Source organism: Sturnira hondurensis, unplaced genomic scaffold (assembly GCF_014824575.4).
Source record: "Sturnira hondurensis isolate 20B ecotype Veracruz unplaced genomic scaffold, ASM1482457v3 Scaffold0013559, whole genome shotgun sequence".
In the NCBI taxonomy this organism is placed as follows: domain Eukaryota; kingdom Metazoa; phylum Chordata; class Mammalia; order Chiroptera; family Phyllostomidae; genus Sturnira; species Sturnira hondurensis.
Genome location: NW_028086190.1, coordinates 2,404,211 through 2,421,477, shown reverse-complemented (window position 1 = coordinate 2,421,477; position 17,267 = coordinate 2,404,211). Strand labels below are relative to the sequence as shown.

The following is a 17,267-nucleotide window of genomic DNA, read 5'->3' as shown; positions in this document are numbered from 1 at the left end:
TCCATCTACCTTGGGCCTGATAAGACATGTATTTATTTTGAAAACGTCTCATTTCCTTCCACTAGGCAGAAGCCTTTGGGATAAGTTGGGTACAGGTACACCTTGTCTCATTGCACTTCACAGATAGTGTGCTTTTTGGTTTTGTTCTTCTTTTTCTAAAACAAATTGAAGGCGAAACCCTCCACCAGCAAAAATATTACAACTTGCTTTATTGTGGTGATCTGAAATGAAATTTGCAATATCTCTAAGGTATGCTTGTATAAGTACTGTTTTCAAATCAGGAAACTAATAAACAGCTCTTCAAAATTCATCCAACCCTGGCTGGTGTCGCTCAGTGGATTGAGCACGGGCCTGCGAACCACACGATCGTGGTTTGATTCCCAGTCAGGGCATATGCCTGGGTTGCAGGCCAGTTCCCAGCAGGGGACTCACAAGAAGCAACCATACATTGATATTTCTCTCCTTCTCACCTTCCTTTCCTCTCTAAAAATAATTAAATAAAATCTTTAAAAAAGTAAAATAAAATAAAATTCATCCAGTGAGCCACTGACTACACTTTCATTAGGACCTTTAAAAATATCTTATTTCATACTCAGTACATAATAATTGTGGAAAATATTAAAATATAACAAGAAATAAAGAACATAGAAAGTGAAAACCACCAGAGATTCTATCCTCTGGAGGGTGGGAATGCCCTATTAAACATTTGGGTCTGTTTAAAGGATCCTTGGTCACTTCTAGGAATCTCTCTGAACCTAGTAGAAGCAATAGACTATTTTTCTTACATTATTTTCTAGAATCTTTGGTTAAGTTTTGTTAGGCAAAACCAGCTATTATGAAAAGAAAGGAAGCCATTGTTTATGCTACATGGACTAAGTCAAGAGTAACATGTGCCTCCAGACTGACTGTTGCCTGAGGAAAGTACTTAGTCAGGACACCAGCTGTTGATCACTCCATCTGTCTGGTGAGCTCTGGTGCTCTTGGCAGTCCTGCTGAGACAAGGAGACCTGCTGTGTACTCACAGGGTCTTTTCCATTTAGCTGCTTGAATCTAGCAGAGGATGTGCTGAGGTCTCTAATCCTTCAACACCCAGTTTTCAGTCTTTTTTCATGTGAAAGAAAAGGAGAATGGAGACCAAATGCCTCATTTCAAGAAGACCTGATCACCCTGTAGATGGTGGACTTTTGCCCACTTGAAGGCAGAAACCCCCCTCTTCTCTGTTTGAACTGACTTCACACAGTATGCTTTTCTTTCAGGGGGGAAAAAGGCATAATTAAGTTTAATCATCATTTACCTGCTAAGAATGCAACCTTCTCTGCACTTTGTAGAACATTTGCCTGACAAATGGCAAATAGCCAATATTTACACATTCTGCAGGTCTGAAGGGGCTTACCATAAAGTCCAAGTACTTACATTAAAATTTTATTTTAGAAACAGGCAGATGTGAAGCAGAAATCTAATTCTAGATTTGGTTTTCAGAGGGCCTTCTTTATTTCAGTTCTGCCTGTTAGTATGGTGTCCCTTGGTTTTTAACTCTGGTTTTGTTGAAGGACTCATTAAATATTTATCTTTACTCATTTAGCTTTGATATCTTGTTGTTTATTGTTCAGTTTTCTTTTGAAACACATATTTAGTGCATTAGTCTCCTGAGTCTTCTCTAAAATTTTTTAAATACACACAATTCATCATCATTAACTGTGATGTTGGCTCTACGTTAATGTATTACAAGCAGCTCATGAGGGGCTCTCACACTGGTGTGTCTGCACCGTAACTGGGAACCACTTTATATCTGTCAAAAGTCAGTCTAACACACCTTGACCATGACAGTCTTTCTTTTTAATGTATTTAATGATTTTCAAGTACAGTTTTCTGTCTATTACTCCCATCCCATCCCACCCCCCATGCTCCCCCTTCCCACCCATTTCCACCCTTCTCAGTTGTTGTCCATGTATCCTTTATATAGGTTCCTCTAAATCCCTCCCCTATTTCCCCTGAAATTCCCTCCCCTCTCCCCTCTGGTCCCTGTCAGCCTGTTCTCTATTTCATGACAGTCTTGTACTAGGATTTATTTCAGTGATTCTCTGTGGTCACATAATAAAACCCAGTGGTTTAGTCAGGCCTCCATCCCCCTGCAACCTGCCTCTGCTCATCTCCAGTCTCACTTCTCCCACACGCAGTTCCCCTCCCCTCTGCCCGTCAAAGTTGTACAGGAAGCCTATCACTTCTGCCAGGACTTCTCTACTATCCTCCCACACTGAAGTTTTGCGCTGCTCATAGATGAACAGTCATCTACCACCATACCTGACCAGGTGCTTTCCTGTGACTTCTGAGTTAAACCATCCCCAAGTTCCAGTGAGACCCCATATCCCTCAGTGCAGGTATGGAAAGCATTCAGGGTGGTGCTGAAAGGTACATGGCAAGACTTCCGGTCCATTTGGTGGGTGCCTGCTTCATTTCAGGAACTTCTCTTTAATAAGAGCAGCACTCACTATGTCCCAAGTACTATCCTTAGTGGGATAGTTACTACAATCATCCCCATTTTACTGATGAGGAACCTGAAGCTCTGAGAGGCTGAATTTATACTTCATATGGTAGAACACATTCTACCACTCTTTCATTTTCTCTTATAATCTCCACAGCAACCTGATGCAGACACCAGCCCACAGTGTCTGCGTCATTATGATTAGAGACATTTACACACAGATTACCAAGTCCAAGTCCGGTGGAGGAAAAGGGACTGCATGGCTTTTCTCTCAAGGAGAGCAAAAGCCCTTGGCCCTTGCCTTGACCAGCCTTTTTTGGGTTTCTTGGCACATTACATGATGGTTCTCATTTACTATGCACAGGTTGCTTTAGGTGGTTACCTTTTACAGAAAACAAAGGAGCCAATGCTGCTAATCACATCACAGAAAAGGGATATTTGCCAATGAAAAGGCAAAAGTGATTGAACCAGTTAAACTCTTCCTTGGAAGGTTTCGCATGGATTTTAGGAAGTTATTTTGCAGTAAATCTTTGCCACACGCTGGGTGAGGGAGTTTTCAGCAAAAAGCAAGGCTCCAAGTGGCCTAGGCACATTGCAGGCCTGATTCCCCACAGGAGAACCTATCCGTGGGTGTGGGTCCTGTGCATCTCCAAGTGGGAGCTGGGCCCATGCCACGCAGAAAGGTCTCCCACAGCAACCCTGTGAGGAAAGGCCCAGAGAGGTTGTGCTTTCCCTGGGTCACTTAGCCAGTGAATGAAACAGGGGGCCTGTATGCTTCCAGAGCCTCTCTCATTTCCCTACACAATGCGGCTTTCCAAGACCTGTTTACCATTTGCTCTAAAGCATTAAACTGTGAGGAAATCTGATGCCAGTTCCAAAATATGCCATTTACATAAAAATCAGTATTTGCTGCCTATGTCCAGGGCAGTGAACCTGTGTATTAGTTTCCCATTGCTGCTGTAACAAAATACCACACAGAAAGTGACTTAAAACAACACAGATTTATTCTCTTATAGGTCTGGAGGTCACAAGTCTGAAATCGGTCTCACTTGGCTAAAATCCAGATGTTTATTAGCAGGCCTGAATTCCTTCTGAAGATGCTAGGGGAGAATCTGTTACCTTGCCTCTTCCAGTTTCTGGAGACTCCTTGTTTTCTTGGCTTATGGCCCCTTCAAAGTGCTTCACTTCAACCTCTGATTCTGTCCTTACATCCTCTCTGACTCTGATCTTCCTGCCTCCCTCTTATAAGGCCAGCTGTGATTATATCAAGCCCACGTGGATAATGCAGGTCATCTCCCCATCAAACTGCTTAACTTAATCACATCTGCAAAGTTCTTTTTACCTCGTGAGGTAGCATGGATTAAACCTCGAAAGGTTTCAAGGATTAATTCATAGATATCTTTGGGTGTATCTACAAATGCAATCTGCTGTATTGTGGGCTGACTAAGCATCAATCTCTAATAACACAAGGTACTTGAGATTCAAAATCTGCCTTCTACCATCACATTCCTCATCATCATCTATGAGCTTTGTATGCATCAATCTTTCTGTATTCATTTTTATTCTAGAAATCTTAAGAGAAATGAGAAAAAAAGAAAGGAGATAGATGAGTTAAACTGAAAGAAGTAGAGAGTCCACTCTGAAACAGAATTTATATTTCTCTATATTACATATGTCTTATGTTCAGGATAATGTGCACCCAACTGAACATACATACCGCACACATCTGTGCAGAGACTGAAATATTCACCACAGCCCCTATTTTCATACTCGCTTAAAACTGTGGTTATGCAGCCATTTCCCTATATACCTCATTTTTTTTAAAATCAGAGTTATAATTCAAAATGCCTGTAGTTCAGCTGCATAAAAAGATGTATGAGAGAAAAGTCCCTACTGGTCATATTAAGAAAAAAAGAGAATTTAATGACAATTATAGATGCTTAAATATCGATACCTTCATTTTCTAGATTTAAGCATACACATGGAAAAGAATAACTTTGGTCTAGATTAGAGAAGTGAATTTTGGCAGAAGGAGTCAATTTAGCCATCACTTTTGTTATATTCCAGTGACTAAAATACAAATCCTCACAAGGTAGAGATCACATTTATTTAAAGTACTGTATCAGGAAAGAAAAAAAAAACATCTCTTAGAATGTTTATCTCAGTTTCAGTAGTATATTTCATAAGAAAGTGGGCACCTCGTCCTACCTTTAGAATCAACAATAACTGTAAGGAAAACAGAGATCAGAAGTCAAATTTCACATAGACAGTGCTTTGGCTTTTATTAGCGGGAAGCTTTTTGTAACAATTGCTCTGAATTTTAGTGGGTGTGCAGCCCCACACTTCACCTAGTAACAGGAATTTTAAACCCGGAAGATATACTCTATAGCCCGTGTACTTCCGAGTTTAAGAAATTAGATGATCGAGGACATTCTAATCCACAAAACTGTGGCCTAGAAATTTCATTCCCATTTTTAATTTTGCTTAGTGAGATTCAGTCCTCATTTTGTGAGGACACTTGTGATTTTAGCCTTTAGACACTTAGCCTTTAGCCTTAAGATTTCTAGAATAAAAATGAATACAGAAAGATTGATGCATACAAAGCTCATAGACGATGATGAGGAATGTGATGGTAGAAGGCAGATTTTGAATCTCAAGTACCTTGTGTTATTAGAGATTGATGCTTAGTCAGCCCACAATACAGCAGATTATAGAGGCAGCCCACAATATTGCCCACGATACAGCAGATTGCATTTGTAGATACACCCAAAGATATCTATGAATTAATCCTTGAAACCTTTCGAGGTTTAATCCATGCTACCTCACGAGGTAAAAAGAACTTTGCAGATGTGATTAAGTTAAGCAGTTTGATGGGGAGATGACCTGCATTATCCACGTGGGCTTGATATAATCACAGCTGGCCTTATAAGAGGGAGGCAGGAAGATCAGAGTCAGAGAGGATGTAAGGACAGAATCAGAGGTTGAAGTGAAGCACTTTGAAGGGGCCATAAGCCAAGAAAACAGAAACTGGAAGAGGCAAGGTAACAGATTCTCCCCTAGCATCTTCAGAAGGAATTCAGGCCTGCTAATAAACATCTGGATTTTAGCCAAGTGTCTAAAGGCCTTTAGCCTTTGTGATTTTAGCCTTTGTGTCTCTGGGCCCTGGTTTGTTTGGGGCTCAGTTTCCACTTCTGTTATATACCAAGCACTGCCTCTAACTGCCATTTGAACACTCAGCCTCAAGTACAGCACGGTTACCTCAAATTCCGAAGGTCTAACACCGTGCTTGGTAACATGCCTACCTGCCACCTTCCCCAGCAGACCCACCCCTCTTTGTGGATCCTGCGGTTTGGGTGACAGCACCGTCTGCCGGTTCTGTAGCTGGTAACCAGAGCCATTCCAGCCGTGTTTGTCCTTCACACTCAGTCACCCCAGATCCCGTGAATTCCACCTCCTACACCTCCCCAACCACAACTGTTCTCCTCTTTACCAATCCTTCTCCTACTGCGTTGGTTCTAGTCCTCCCAAGTAGCCAAACCACTGCAAACAGCCTCTTTACTTGGTCTCCCTGTGTTGTCTTGGCTTCACCCTCCTTCAGTGTTTCCCAACCTGGTATCAATGGTCCTGACTACAGGCCCTCTGTTGAGTCTTTAAAATATTAATATGTGCTGAGAATGAGGGTGAAACCCCCACATAGGTGTAATGTGTGGTGTTATTTAAACTTACTTGACCCAGTAGGCTTTTCTCCATGGCACAACTATTAACATCTCAAAGGGCAGTCGTCTTTGGAACCGACTGGCCTTTGCTGCCTGAGTCATATTCTACAAATTAGATCACGTTACCCACCACTTCAAAACTCCTAATGATGCCCCATAGTCTTGAGATTATGTCCAAGACCCTTCATAGTCTCATCTGCCTTCTCAATCTCATTTCCCAAATACCCTTCCCTGTGAAACCTATGCTCTACCTTCTCAGGACCCCTCAGAGTTATTTAACATGACATGTCCTCCATACCCTGGGTCTGTGAACATGAACCTGACTCTGATGTCATTCCTTATCTCCCTGGCCAACCTCCTCTGTAGGGCCTTCCCCAACTTTTCTATAAGGACTTAATTTAGAGTAATTTTTCTCCCTAACTGGACTGAACAAATACCTGAGGCATAGTAACCATTTATTAATCATCTTAAATCCCCAGCACCTAATAGAGTGCCTGGCTCTCAGCTAGTGCCCAATAAAGTGTTTAATAGAAGAATGAATGAGTGAATGAAAAAATGAATGAAATGAGTTAGAAGCTATAAGCAAGAGTGTATTATGCTAAAACTGCAAAGTCGACCTTAGAAAGAGAACATAAATGTCACTTTGTATTGGGCTCAATAATGTGACTGGAGGTTTCAAGGAAATGAACTTGGCTCTCAGTAAACTAAACTACCAAGATGAAACCAAAAGTGTCAATATGAGAAGAATTTATTAATGTGATGATTACAGGAAAACTTTAAAAATACAAGTCCCTTGAGCCATTGTATTTTCATATGGAATCATAACTTTTAAGCATCCTCCTTATTGTATATATTTTTTACTTTTCTTGTAAGACTAATGAATCCATGACCTTACATAATGAACATGTATGACAGCTAAGATAAGCAATATAGTACTATTTTTGTTATTTATTCTATTTATGGCATATATTTAAAAATGATACCCCTTACCAGAGATCTACTTTTATATACCACAATATTATTTTAAATGATTTATAAAGGCAAACATTTTCATTTACTTTTATTAAATTTCTCTTGCTGTTTCTTTAAAAATTTGTTCTTCTTTTCAGTCTGCCTCTCACTGCAGAGCTGTCTCCCTGACCAGGGCCTCTCAACAGGTCCACAGAGTCCTCACAGACCTCGGAACTTTTATTAACTTGAAATTTCATCTTCTACAATACAAAACACCTAAAAACACTTTTTTACCACTATAGGGTGGATCAAAAGTAGGTTTACAGTTGTTTGTATGGAAAATAATACAATAATAAATACTAACACAATAATAAACTGTTTTCAGTACTCATAAGTGTACATCTACTTTTGTCCACTGCTGTATAAACACACCAGGGAAACTTTTTGAGCAAAGATGAGAGAGGTTTTAAAGAAACACCGACCAATATTCCTGAGAATATTAACTCAGCTAGGAGATTGTCTACCATACCTGGAGGGTCAGGGCACCCAAAGGAGCACTTGCTGCCCCAGCTGAAACTCACTGCTGACTTGCTTAGAAGTAGGTTCTGGCTAATAATAAAACAGCTCAATAAAAGGTGGATGTTCAGCTCATCATCTGGATGTTTGTTTTACATGTTTTAAACATCTGGATTTGGGGCTCTTTTGTTCATCCAATCATCGATTCAAGAAACATTTACGAAGTGAATGCTCTTTGGCAGAATCTATACAACACACTGGGGAATAGAAAGATTAATACATCCCTTTTCTTCAAAAGATGCCTAATTCTGCATGCCTGCAGGGAAGCAGAGGAAGACAGCAAGACACAAACAACTAGTCCTAACAAGAGAGAGGCAGTGCCTTTCCAGATCCTGGTGGGTGGGAAGTGACTCATTGGCCATGAGGCAGAGGCTCTAAGGAGGCAATCCTGAAGAAGCAGCCTTTGAGTTTGGCCTTCAAGGATGTCTTAGGAGTTTCTTGGACAAAGAAATGCAAGGCATTGCTCATGGAGCAAAGGCCTGAGCAGAGAAGGCATCTGTGTGCCTAGAGACAGGTAAATTGCACATTGTAGATAAAGCTCTGGTCCATGGCAAGTGGGCAGGGAATGAGCCTGTGAAGTTCCAGACACTGAGGATTTCCTAAGGGCTTCTTATGTATAGTAGCCTCCCTCATTAGCAGGGGATAAGTTCCAAGACTCACAGTAGACCCTGAAACTGCAGATAGTGCTGAACTCTACAAGGAGGCACCCCAAAAAAGGGAATTTATTTATAAAATATTGTGTATTTATTCTTATGTTTAAACTTCAGTCATCTTCAAAGTATTCTCCATTTGATGCAATACACCTATTGAGACATTTTTTCCCACTGCTCAAAGCAGTTTTTGAACTCATTGATTTTGATGCCTCTTAATGCTTCTGCCATTTTTTCACCTCTTTCACATCAGCAACATGTTTCCCTTTGAAGACATNTGCTGAACTCTACAAGGAGGCAACCCCAAAAAGGGAATTTATTTATAAAATATTGTGTATTTATTCTTATGTTTAAACTTCAGTCATCTTCAAAGTATTCTCCATTTGATGCAATACACCTATTGAGACATTTTTTCCCACTGCTCAAAGCAGTTTTTGAACTCATTGATTTTGATGCCTCTTAATGCTTCTGCCATTTTTTCACCTCTTTCACATCAGCAACATGTTTCCCTTTGAAGACATTTTTTCATTCGGGGAAACAAAACAAACAAACAAAAAACATCACTTGGGGCAAGATCCAGTAAATAGGGAAGGTGGGGCACGGAGTCATGCCATTTTTGGTCAAAAACTGCTCAACACCCAGTGCAGCGTGGGCAGGTGCACCCATAAGTCACCCATTATGAAATGGGCAAATGCACTGAAGTAGTCTTCAAAAAAATATTCACTGAAGCTGAACGCAGCCTCTTGCCACAATGCCAGCTGGTACACCAATAGAGATGAGTTTCTAGAACACTCACCTAGTGGTAGAAGCCTGTACTACAAGAGTCCCACCATCAGAAGATAATTTCAGCTTTTGGGGGGTCCCCCCTCATATGTATACTATGTTTTTTCCTGTATGCACATACCTATGATAATGTTGAATTTATAAATTAGGCACATTAAGATATTAACAATAACTACTGTTAAAACAGGACAATTATAATAATATACTATAAGGAAAGTTATGTGAATATGGGGTCTCTCTTTCCTCTCCCTCTGTCTCTCTCTCATTGTACTTGGTCCCACCTTTTGACTTAAAGGAAGAACTTTACAGCTTCTCTGGCATGAAGTAAAACAAGGATTATTGAACACAAGTGCTGTGACACCATCACGGTGAATTTGATGACCCAGAGGCTACTAACTGAGTAATGGGCAAGGAGTTAATACATCCTAAAGAGGCTGGACAAAGGGATGATTTACATCCCAAGCAGGACAGAGTGGGATGTGCAAGATTTTATTATGCTACTCAGAATAGCAGAAAATTTAAAACTTATGGATTGTTTATTTCTGGAATTTTCCATTTGATATTTTTGTACCATTTCAGCGAGTAACTAAATTAATGGAAAGTGGAACCACAGACAAAGGGAGACTACTGGAGATCAAACTTCAAATAAACTGTTTTTTTGTTTTGGGGTTTGTTTGTTTTTTTTTACTTTCTGGCAGCTGTTTTGTCATCATATTGTCACAGACTTTTGTACAGTTGCAAGCAATTATCTGAAGGTCTTTCCCTTAAATCAGATCCTATCCACAAGTCAATAACCTAGCTATGTTATTTTAAGTGAGTGGTCACACTCTATAGCACAATTTTATTACATCTCTACCCTTGAAGTAAGACCAATTATTTTCGTCATCTACTTCCTCAATTTAAAAGAGAAAATTAACCCCAATCTTTCCTTATTGCCACATTTGTTAAAAGGCTCTAACTGACAGCTTAAATTTAAGAGCTGTTTTTATTCAACTACTTGTTTATTTTTGGAGCATTTATTCAAATTGAATAGAAGCCTGTGTGCCTCAGAAGCTATTTAGAAACAGAACCTTTTAGCCATCAAGCACTGAAGAGATCTGTACCACTACAAATCTGACATCACTAGTGAAGTGTCTAAAGTGTCAGTCACAGGTAACAGAAACTCCAAGAGCATGTTCTTTATGCCTAACAAACTCAGTAGGACCCATGGGGGAATTTACTATGAGTTATAATCAAAGAATTAGAAGAAAAGTAGTTTGATGTCATTTTGAGGTTTAGGGGATAATGATTTTACAAACCAGTCATTACTTCTGTCATAGAAAAATACACTGCATTTTCACTAGAGTGTATGTATTTATGGGTCATTCCAAAATATCACATACTTCCAGCATCTGTTGTGAAATGTCATTCTATGGCTTAGCTCATATCCTGACCATTTCTTTACTGGGAAACAAACAAATCATTAACTTTAAAGAGACAAAAATGAGAAAGGATGTGGATAAAAAAAAACTAGAGATGAAGTCATCTAATCTTAAGGTCTCTTATTAAAGATGTAACGATATTATACTGGGGAAAAGTTTTGAATGTTATTCTTAAACACTAATATGAGCTATAAGAGAAGTAAAATTGTTTCCTTCATAGAACTAGTAAATTACAACTTCTGAAAGAGATGACAGCTATTTGAAAGGACTATTTTTAAAATAAAATAAGGTAAACAGGATAGAGACTGCTTTGGCTACTCTAGGTAGGGAGTTAGGGATGGCCTCTCCAAGCATGAGAGAATAGAATTGAACCTGAATGATAGGAAATTCTCAGCTACATGGAGATGTAAGAGAAAAATGGTCCAATTAGAAAGAAAATCAAGTGTGAAGGTCCAGTGTGAGAAACAAGCTTGGCATTGGAGCAACAAGGACAGCAGGGCAGAAGAGCTGTATGAGATGAAACTGGAGGGATGTGTGAGGCTTCTTGTACACTGCTAGAACCTAGAACCACACTTGGTACATGACTGGTATTTAATAACTTTATGTGGAGTGAGTGAATGAAGTTGGAAGGATTTGAGTTAGTCTTAAAGGTCCATCAGAGCAGAGACTGGAATATGTAGGGTGTTGCAGGGTAGGGTAAGAGGAGTAAAATGTTATTCTAATCACTAGGGGAAGCCATTGGAGTTTTTTTAAGGAAGGGGTTTGTGAAATATGATTTATGCTTCAAAAACATCACTCTTGCTAACATGTGGAGAACAGACTGTAGGAAATAAGATGATATGCTCTATATCTTCCATTGTTTCTTTAGATCCCCTCTCAATCTTTTTCACCTGTGTCCAGGAAGCTGACCTAGACTCTCCCCTCTGGCTTCTAGTTGTGTTCAGCCAATGGGGTTTTCAGAAGACCATCAGGGAGAGAGAGGAGCTCTCTTCAAATTGAGTATGCTATCTTTATCATGCAAGGACCTAACTGAAAAAACTGGAAACTGAAAGACCCATTAGGAAGCTTACTAGTAGGGCTAGACGAGAAATGATGCTATTCCAATTTATTACTTATTGAGGAGAAAAATCTTTCTTATTTTAGAGGCATATCTGAAAGTATTTCTCATGGATTGGGCATCAGGGCAGAGGGGATGAGAGAAAAAGAAAAATCGAGAACTCTAAGTTTTTGTCTTGAATATAGCATCGTTAAAAGAGTGGGGGAGATGGAGGAGAGAGCAGATTTGAGGTGATTTTGGAGGGCAGGATCGTAAGTTCCATCTTAGACATGTTTAGGTCAAGATGCCTATTTGCATGTAAGTGGACATGTTTAGTATGGATAGGGGAGAGATCAGAGTTTGAGATTTAAACTTTTCAACTCATCAGTATAAACTTCTTCAGACAATAATGATTTGAACAAAATTACATTGACTTCATGAAAGAAATTTAATAATTCATGGAATGAAAAGAATTGTGTAGAACATAACCCCTGAGTTTAGTGAATCCTTAGGAATCAATAATCCACATGGTTTGTTGTCTAGTTATAAAAGGGTTCAACAATTGAATCTAAAACATCAAAATAAATTAATAAGCAGAACAGTAACAGACTCATAGATACAGAGAACATTTTGATGGTTGCCAGATAGGAGGGAGGTGTGGGAGAATGGGTACAAAGGGTGAAGGGATTAAGAAGTACAAACTGATTGTAAAAGAACAGTCATGGGGATGTAAAGTACAGCATAGAGAATATAGTCAACATTCTAATAACTGTGTATGGTGCCAGATGGGTTCAAGATTTATCTGGATGATCACCTAGTAAGTAATATAATGTCTAACCACCAGGGTATACATCTGAAACTAATATAATATTTTGTTAATTGTAATTGCAAAATTTTAAAAATTAATAAAGTCAACTGATTAATAACCTTAAAAAAAGAGTTCTGAAGATGGGCTGAACAATGAATGAAGGTTATGATGAATCTGATAATAGAATAACTGGTTGGTTAGAAGTGAGAATTTGACAGAAATAAGAAAAGGCTGAACTTAAGAAATGATGCAAAAGATTATAAAGCCAAATGTAAAACCTTAGTTGTCCTTAATACCAAGAAGGGTTATTCTAAGTAAATGCAATTCTTAGCTGCTAATTTAAATTTCCTCCAACCCACAACTTCAGTTCAGTCCCACAAATACTTATTGAGGGTTTACATTCACAGAAGGCACTGTGCAGAACAGTGTGGGTACAAATGCATTCAAGATAAGTTCCTTTAAGAGTTTATTGAACTACTGCTAAACAAAAACTAAAATAAAAGTTTATGTCTCTGATAAATAAAAAGGCCAGGGAATCACCAAAATGAGACAGAGAAGCCAAAAGCCTGGGCCACTCCCAGCTTGAAGCATTAGCTTCAAAGCCATAGATTTCTCCTTAATTAAGGCTAAATGACATGCTAGGCAAATCTTTGGAAGAAACTGTTTGACTCTGTGCTGAGAAACAACTGGCTGTAGAGCACTGCATGTAGTCTACCCACCCACCTGGCTTTTGGCACAGCCTAGAAGCTACATTCAAATATAGACTTGCAGCACAGAAATCAAAGAGTCTAGGGAAAAGACATTTCCAGGGCCTCCACAATGCAGATAAGTCATTTTGGAATGTTGGCCCCCAACCTGCATCATGGGCTGGCTCCTACCAGTCAGGAACAGTCACACAGTGGAGGCTGAGGATTGAGTTTCAAAGCACTGCCCCTTCAGTGGGCATGTGAGGGAGACCAGGCTCTTTGCAGGCTTAGGGCTCTCAAGGCCTGGGGCCCTCAGCATAAAGCAGCAGTCAGAGTACCCTCCATTGCAAGCAAAGAGTGATTCCCACAAGCACAGAAAAGAGAAACCAAGTTAGGGCTCATTCTTCAGCTGTGTCTACCACCCCCGCCCAGACAACATGCTCAGCATGGGACCCTAATTCAGGAACTTCACCTGTCTAGTCGTAGCTTTTTCATCTATAAAGTAGGGACAAAACCTACCCTGTAGGGTTGTTCCACCTCATAGCCTTCTTTTATTTAGTGAGTAAGTAGTTGAATCCAGCCATAAGAAAAACACATTTTTCCCCAATGGGACTCAATAAGGTTATTTTCATTTCAAAATTTTTAAATTTAAAATGCAAATGGAGCAGAAGGATTGAACCAAAAAGAGAAAGGAAAAAACTCATGGATACATACAAGAGTGTGGTAATTGCTGGGAAGAAGGAGAATGGGGGAGGTGGAAGAGAGTATAGTGGCAATAAATGGTGATGGACAGAGATTTGACTTGGGATGGTGAGCACACATTACAGTGTACAGATAATGTGTTATAGAATTGTGCACCCAAAACTTGTATAATTTTGTTTTGTTTTTTAATATATTTCATTGATTATTACAGTTGTCCCATTCTCCCCCCCACTTTATTCCTCTCTGCCCTGCACACACCCTCCCACCCATATTCACCCTACTTCCCCTTAGCTTGTGTCCATGGGTCCTACGTATAAGTTCTTGGCTTCTACATTTCCTATACTATTCTTAACCTCCTCTCCCTATTTTCTACCTACCATTTATGCTACTTACTCCCTGTACTTTTCCCCCTTCCCCACCCCTCCTCTGCTGATAACCCTCCATGTGACCTCCATTCCTGTGATTCTGCCCCTGTTCCAGTTGTTTCCTTAGTTTGTTTTTGTTTTTCTTATTTTTAAGTGCAGTTGCTGATAGTTGTGAGTATGTTGTCATTTTACTGTACATAGTTTTGATTTTCTTTCTCTTAGATAAGTCCCTTTAAAATTTCAAATGAGGGCTTGGTGATGACCAACTGCTTTACTGGACCTTATCTGGGAAGCACTTTATCTGCCCTCCTGTTCTAAATGATGGTTTTGCTGGATAGAGTAATCTTGGATGTAGGTCCTTGCCTTTCATGACTTTGAATATGGCTGTCCAGCCCCTTCTTGCCTGCAAGGTTTCTTTTAAGGAATCAGCTGATAGTCTTATGGACACTTCTTTGTAGGTAACTATCTCCTTTTCTCTTGCTGCTTTTAAGATTATCTCCTTATCTTTTATCTTGGCTAATGTAATTATGATGTGTCTTGGTGTGAGCTTCCTTGGGCCCAACTTCTTGGGGACTCTCTGAGCTTCCTGGACTTCCTGGCAGTCTATTTCTTTTGCCAGATTAGGGAAGTTCTCCTTCATTCTGTTTTCAAATAAGTTTTCCATTTCTTGTTCTTCTTTCTCTCCTTCTGGCACCCTTGATTCAGATGTTGGAAATTTTAAAGTGTATCCTAGAAGTTCCTCAGCCTCTCCTCATGTTTTTGAATTTTGTTTCTTCATTCTGTTCTGGTTCCATGTTTATTTCTTCCTTCTGATCCAAACCATTGATGAGTCCCAGTTTCCTTCCCTTCACTGTTAGTTCCCTGTATGTTTTTCTCTATTTCACTTTGCATAGCCTTCATTTCTTCCTCTATTTTGCAACCATATTCAACCAATTCTGTGAGCACCCTGGTTGCCAGTGTTTTGAACTCTGAATCTGATACGTTAGCTATCTCTTCATTGCTTGGTTCTATTTTTGGGGATTTGATTTGTTCTTTCATTGGGTCATATTTTTTTTATCTCAGCACACCTGTTACATAATAAGGGGCAGAGCCTTGATATTTGCCAGAGTGGGACAGCTGTGTTGTGGTACTGTATGTTGGGGAGGAGTCCAAGAGGGAACAATGCCACTTGCTCGGCTCTCTCACTAGTTTTCAATCACTTCCCCCACTACCCACAAGTAAATTGAGCCCTTCTGGTGCTGATTCCACAGTGGGTGGATTTGTGTACGTTTTAGGACCCTGTGGGTTTCTCTAATAAACTCTCCTATGAATCTGGGAGTTTCTCCTGCCCCCTCAAACCCCCATAGGACTTTTCAGTCAGAGGTTTTGAGGCTTATTTCCTCACACTGGAATCCTGGGTGGTGCAGTTTGTGTCGCTCCCCAGTTGTTCCTCCTGGTTTATCTGCATGCAAATGTGGTACTGCCCACTTCACCAGCCACCATCCATCCCTGAGTCCTCTCCACCCACTGCCTGTCTCCACCCCTTCTACTGGTCTGGATGGATGTTTCTTCTATAACTTCTTGGTAGTCAGACTTCCATACAGTTTGATTTTCTTTTAGTTCTAGGTTTTTTTTTATTTTAAATTTGTTGTCGTCCTTCTTTTGGTTGTGTGGAGAGGCACTGTGTGTCTACCTATGACCCCATCTTGGCCTAAAGTCCTAACTTAAAACCTGTATAATTTTGTTAACCAGTGTCACCCCCAAGAAATTCAATAAAAATAAACAAATAAATAAATAAACAAACAAATGCAAATGAAGGTTGTTCACCATTGCCTTGAATGTTTTGAAAGGTATAAGCTTAAAAGACCTAAAAAGACTAAGTTAATAGCTTCTCTAACTTTGTTATTCAGAAGCTCTGTGATCTCAAGCCATTCACAACTACAAATAAAGGTCACTTTTTCTCCAGTGGGGTCCAAACAACCAGTGGTCTGACAGAGGCCTCACTGGGTCCCAGGATGTCCCCTCTATGTTTACCTCATTCCCATTGGACATGGTAGAGGGACATTCTTTGAAAGATGGTTCTCAACCCTGGTTTCAGAATTCCCTGGGAGAATTTTTTTTTTAATTAAAAAAACTGATGTATGTAACCCATCTCCCAGAGTTTCTGATTGGGCGAGATTCTGACTGTACTCAAGGACGTTGTATCAACATCCTAACCTGAGCTGCAGTCACGAATGTCCCTTGCAGTTCTGAGTATAATGTGTCAGCATTCACCACTGCCTCATAAGTTAGGGATATATCCCCCAAGTAATCTGTTTATCTAAATCATTCCTGTTCTAAGAGGCCATTGCTGCACAGTACTTGGTCACCTGGGCATTTCTACCTCCAAGGGAGGTAAGCAAATCTGGTGTATAGACTAAAAAATCATGTACCCAACTAAAAATTGAAAGCATGTTTGCTATTATAATGGAGGGGGCAAATACTTGTAATAACAGCAACACTCTGTGCTGCTGCCGGCCTCTCTCCCTCCTCATGCAAGTGGATTATAACTATTAAGTTACAAGTAGACAGTGTTTGGGATCCTGCTGAAAACCACTGAAATATGGCTATTTTTCTTGTATCCCAAATTTTAATGGCTCTTGCTCCCACTGCCCTAAGAAATCACAAATTCTGTAAGAAAAGCATTCCAGAGGAGTTCTTCAGAAAACCAGGCTCATATTTAATGCCCCTCCGACGTGGTAGAGTTAGGCATTTACACTTACAGAGGGCTGCCTTCTCTGCAGGTTAGCTCCTTCAGACTTACACTGATGGCAGGGGCTCTCTCTTGTTCATTCAGGAAACAACACAGATTTATTTCACTGGATCATAAATATGTTTATCACTCTATTATACTAACCTTTTGAACCAGTTGTCTTGGGTGGCTGCAAATCATCATTTAGAAGCAACTTTCTAAGATTTCAATGCTCTTGAAATCCTGAGCACTCTAGTTAAATACTTGAGATTAAGAGTTGGGGGTATAAGGGGAGGGACTCACATGAATAAGTATAAAGGACATATGGACAATAATTCAGGTGGGGGCCGGAAATGGGAGGGAGGTGAGGAGCACTGGGGG

General features: G+C 39.9%; 1 protein-coding gene across 2 annotated transcripts in view; it reads left to right on the top strand.

The window, feature by feature from the left end:
• ADAMTSL1 (ADAMTS like 1) overlaps positions 1 to 17,267 on the top strand; it is a 437,788-nt gene that overhangs the window by 282,823 nt on the left and 137,698 nt on the right. The window lies entirely within an intron of this gene.